Raw genomic sequence first — 6,090 nt, forward strand, 5'->3', positions numbered from 1 at the left:
TAGTCTAAGTTGCTTCTCTTCTTGATTAGTTTCCATCTACTGCTTCTTGTCCTGCTTTTAAGTGCTTTGGAGAATAGGTTGATCGTCTCTTCTTTGTGGCAACCCTTGAGATATTAGAACACTGCTATTATATTACCCCATCCTTATTTTCATCAAACGAGACATACCCAATTCCAGAAACCATTCTTTATATGTTTTAGCCTCCAGTCATTGAGACTAATCATCTTTGCTGCTCTTCTCTGTACTGTTTCTAGAGTGTCAACATCTTTTTTAGATCATGGTGACCAAAATTGGATGCAGTATTCCAAGTGTAGTCTTACTAAAGTATTATAAAGTGATATTAACACTTCACATAATCTTGATTCTATCCCTCTGTTAATGCAACCTAGGACTATGTTGGCTTTTTTGGCAGCTGCAGTACACTGCTAAGTGATTGTTCAGTAGGACTCCAAGATCGCTCTCACAGTTACTAGTATTGAGCCAGGTCCAACCTATATATACCTGTACATTTGATTTTTCTTGCCTCAATGTAGAAACCTTACTTTCGTCACCATTGAATTTCATTTTGTTAGATGAAGCCCAATGTTCAAGTCTGTCAAGATCCTTCTGCATCGTAAGCCTATCTTTTGGAGTGTTGATTATTCTCTGCAAATTTGATGAGTTCCCCATCTATCCCCTCATCTAAAGCAGGGGTCGCCAAACTTTGGGACCTCAGGGAGACCAAACTAATTTTAAATCCCCCAAAATGTCTGCAGGAAAATCCCCCACCCTGTTTCTCTACCGATCAATCATTCTTTATTTGGGATCATGGGATACCATTTCCAGCTCCATTCTCAAGAGGAGAGAGAGAGAGAGACTTTTGGCTTCATGCAAGGAAAGCAGCAGAAGCAGCAGAAATCTTTCTTTCTCTCCCCCAAACTCCACCAGAAATGAGTCTTTGCCAGCACAGCCTCTTGGAGCAGGATGCCTTGCAGGGTCCCAAAGACTCATTTCTGGCAGAGTTTGGGGGAGAGAAAGACTTTTGCTGCTTTCCTTGCATGCATCCAAAGGAAAAGGAGAAAAAAGAAGTGGAAAGAAACAGCCCAGTGGCCAGGCCAGGCATGTGGGGCAAGTTTCCCCCTCCTCCACCCTTCCCCCCCTCCCCTCACTACCTTGTGTTGTTCACAATGCAAGTGTTGCATTGTTCCCATGGGCCATGTGGGCAGCGCAGTCTTGTGTTCCCGCGCACCCTGGATTAATTGTTTTGGGGTTGACATTTCTCTGCGGACCACCAAAATTTTCTCATGGACCACCAGTGGTCCCCAGCCCACTGGTTGGTGACCACTGATCTAAAGCATTGATGAATGAACCATGTTCAGTCAGTTACAATTTCATCTGGTGGTGATGTTGGCTAACCCACATTTTTCTATATTATCAAGTAAAAGGTTGTAGTCTACTTTATCAAATGACTTACTGAAGTCCAAGTAAATTATATCCACAGAATTTGAAAATAATTTCATCACTTTGTCAAAGAATGCAAGATTTGTCTGGCATGATCTATTTTTGATAAAGCAATGTTGGCTTTTGACTATGACTTTGCTTGCCTCTAGGTTTTCATATATTCATTGCTTGATTATTTTTTTCTGGACTTTTCCTAGGTATTCATGTCAGGCTGATAGCTTGATGTATTGGTGTCAGGATGATAGGCTGATTCTTGTGTGGAATTTTTGACATGCATATTTCCCATTTTGATCAGCATGCTCCTCCTGGTGTTCCTGTATTTTTCCCCAATCCCCACCACTCTTTAAAGGCTATAATTATTTAATCACTCTGGTTGAAAAGGAGTTTTCTCTGCTTTTCAAAACTGCTATTCTAAAGAAGATTTAGAACAGGGATCTCTAAATTTGGCAACTTTTAGACATGTGGACTTTATTTTTTTTGCAGAAAATGTATATATTTTACATGTTAGGACTTCTGTGGTTCTATCAACCAAAAAAGTAAACAGGCAGCCATTCCATCCATTCTGTTATTCTAGCATGAGGACCAAATATTGTATGGATGCAAATTAACCCTTTGTTTTAACTTTTCAATTTAGAATAACTCAATTAGCCATGCTAAAATGTTAGGCAGTGTGAAATCTTATGACTTGTGCATAAAAGGCAGAGCAGCATGTTTAAAGAATCAGATAATGTACAAAACCTATAAGAAAATATATTGAATCCAAATAAGCTTATATCATAATATGGAATTACAAATTATGGAACCAGTAGTGGCAAGTGCATTGCAGATTCAGAGAGAAGGTGAACATAACTGAAATATAACAACAAAAAACTATCCTGTAATCTGCAACTCTTATACTGCAAAAACATATGGACTACACCACTCGATCAGGGCAAAGCAATAGATGCAATGTACATAGACTTTTGTAAAGCCTTTGATTCAGTGGTGCACGACAAACTACTCCTAAAACTAAAATCTTATGGTATCTCTGGACACCTGCATAACTGGATAGAAACATTCCTGTCAAACAGACAACAAATGGTCAAAATTGGGAGTGTCCTATCAAATCTGTACCTGTCAATAGTGGTGTCCCCCAAGGCAATGTTCTAGGTCCAACTCTCTTCATACTCTACATAAATGACCTCTGTAATCATATTAAGAGCAACTGCATTCTTTTCGCTGATGATGTAAAGCTGTTCAATACCACAGACAATACTGCTACCTTTCAAAAAGATCTTGACTATTTATCAGAATGGTCAAAAAAATGGCAACTTCAAATCTCAACAAATAAATGCTCTGTCTTACATAATGGCAAAAAAAAACAGAAAATAAAATACAAGCTGAATCGTCAAGATCTTGTTGATGATCCAAGCTCTGTAAAGGACCTTGGAATACTCATCTCTAATGATCTAAGTGCTAGAGCCCACTGTAACTACATAGCCAAAAAGGCATTAAGAGTTGTTAACCTAATCCTACATAGCTTTTTCTCCGGTAATATCATACTAACTAGAGCATACAAAACATTTGCTAGACCAATACTCGAATACAGCTCATCAGTCTGGAACCCACATTACGTATCTGATATTAGTACAGTTGAGAAAGTCCAGAAATATTTCACAAGAAGAGTTCTCCATTCCTCTACTTGTTGTAGAATACCTTATGCCAGCAGACTTGAAATTCTAGACCTAGAAAACCTTGAATTATGCCATCTGATCTGATCTAAGTATGGTACATAAAATCATACATTGCAATGACTTATCTGTCAATGAATACTTCAGCTTCAACCGTAAAAATACAAGAGCAAACAATAGATACAAATTCAAGGTTAGCCGCACCAAACTTGGTTGCAGAAAATACGATTTCAGCAACAAAGTGGTCAATGTCTGGAATACTCTACCTGACTCTGTGATTTCTTCCCCAAACCCCAAAAACGTTAACCTTAGACTGTCTAGTATTGACCTCACCCCTTTCCTAAGAGGTCTGTAGGGGGTGTGCATAAGCACACCAACATGCCTACTGTCCCTGTCCTATTGTTTCTTTTATTTTTCTTATATGGTGGTACAGTGGTTAGAATGCAATATTGCAAGCTAACTCTGCTGATTGCCAGCTGTTCAATCCTATCCAGCTCAACACTGACTCAGCTTTCCATCCTTCAGAGGTCTGTAAAATGAGGGTCCAGATTGTTGTAGGGAATATGCTGACTCTGTAAAGCATGTAGAGAGGGCTGTAAAGCACTATGAAGCAATATAGAAGCCTAGATGCTATTGCTATTGTTTTTAGTCAATGTTGATTCCTGATGACTACCTGGACAAGTCCCTGCAGTTTTCTTGACAAATTTTGGAAGTGATTTGCCATTACCTAATTCTAGGACTCAAACATCACCCAGCTGGCTTCATGCCGAATGTAAGACTATAATTCATGATCTCCCAGTTTCCATAGCTATAGTTAACCATTATACCAAACTGGTTCTCAATGATAGAAAATACATTTTAAAAAAATCAGTACTACACTTATAAAAATGAAGAAATAAGGTGGTTACCAAGAGTATCTGAACTTTCTCTTATGCCTTCATGCAGCTTCTGATATTCCAGACTTTCATTAGAGGGAATTTTGTAGTGCTACATTTTAGTGAAGTGCCAATGTTTGCTATACTGCAAATAAATGAATACTATCAATAGGCAAATTTACTTTATTTCTTTTTTTCCCCTAAGTTATCGGTAAAACTAAAACAGTGTATAAAAAAGAATGAAAGCACATTTCACACTGTCCCAATTTTGAAAGGGAATATACAGTTCCAGGTATGTCTCTGCAGGAAAGCTCTTCTTTTTAACTTTCCATCATACAAAATTGCCATTTTTAGCTACAATGACTAAGTGAGGTGATTTTTTTTTAAAGAAACAAAAGCCAGCATACAAAGTAAGATTTACCACCTATGACTAGGTGAGAAACTCCGTCATTGTTCAGCCCAACCACTGGTGACAATTTAGGTGAAACCAAGCCATCTAATGAAAAATTTGTTATGAAGAATTTCCAGCCCACCTTAAGTGCATATGTGAAACAATCTGCAACTCCTCTGAGGTTTCAAGATGCATTAAACTATACACACCCTGCAAAATTCTGCACTCTGACAGCATTTAAGTCCTAGACAGGAGATGCCTTTCATATTGTTGGTTCAGCCTCACTCCAAGCACTTGTGTGGGATACATTGAGCAGTAGATGCCTTGTGAACAAATGAAAATCCATGCTGTGTCTTGTTGCCGCTAGATACAGGCAATCCTTGATTTACAGCAGTTTATTTAGTGACTGTTGAAAGTTACAACGGCATTGAAAAGTGTGGCTTATGATCATTTTTCAGATTTTATGGTCTTTGCAGCATCCCCATGATCGTGGGATCAAAATTCAGATGCTTGGCAACTGGTTTATATTTATGACTGTTGCTGTGTCCCAGGGTCATTTGATCATCGTTTGTGACCTTCTGACAGGCAAAGTTAATGGGAAAGCTGGAGTCACTTAACAATTGTGTTACTAACTTACCAACTGCAGTGATTCACTTAACTACTGTGTCAAGAAAGTAAAATGGGCAAATCTCACTTAAAAATGTCTCACTTAACAACAGAAATTCTGGGCTCAAATGTGGTCATAAGTAGAGGACTACCTGCATTGCAGGGTACACCTTCTATCCTGAGGGGCTGGAAGTCCTTCACCCCACATTAAATAGCTACAAACATACTTTAGATCAGCTTTTATACTTTTATACATACTTTAGATCAGCTTTTATACTTCACATCTGATTTTTTTAAAAGATACAGCCATTTTATTTTCTTGCCACAACAACCAAAACTCCTGTGGCATTCAGAAACAGTAAGAAAACCCTATTGTCATCTACACAAAGGGTGCCCATTCCAAGCTTACTATATTACTGTCAAGGCCAATTGGGCCAGTTTGACATATGGAAAACAGGTTCTGACATGGCCTCTTCCGCATTGCCTCTGGTGGCTGCCTCGTGCTGCTCAGTAGTAAGGCTCTGAAAAGGATGGGATTTGCTGGCAAAAATTAGCTTTGTTAGGCCCACTTTATTAGGCCACTTTTAATACTGCTGTTCCTCATTTCTTACCAGTTTACATGGTGATAACCTGTAGAGCATGCTTAAAATTCATGGTGTGGTTTATTTGTGAAAATTAAGTTCTTTACTCAGGCTTCCTGTAACTCAGAGTGGGCAAACTTGTGGCCTCTGAGCACTGAAGGGTATACATTTTACACATTGACATCCTAAAAGAAATAAAGTTGAAATTTGGGCTGGAGAGGATAACGGGGTTCATTCAACGTAGAAATGTTTAGCTTATCAAGGTGATACAAATAGCTATTTGATTTGGTTGGAATCTAGGGACTAGGAGGATCTAAGAACCATAAAAACAGGGCTCTGAAACCCCTTGCAGTCAGTCCATCCTCATTATAGACAGTTTAAAGCACAGAAATTTCTTTTAGAAGCTTCTCTGCCGGCTTCTCTTAGGCTTCCAGTACTATAGTTGAGGTTACTGCCGTATTACAATGCTCTTTCTCTCATTTTGATTTCTGTAACTAGAATTACCCACTGGAAAGTAAATTTTCTTC

The sequence above is a fragment of the Pseudonaja textilis genome, chromosome 5 (genome assembly GCF_049901715.1).
Source record: "Pseudonaja textilis isolate UNSWEBS1 chromosome 5, rPseTex1.2, whole genome shotgun sequence".
Lineage (NCBI taxonomy): Eukaryota > Metazoa > Chordata > Lepidosauria > Squamata > Elapidae > Pseudonaja > Pseudonaja textilis.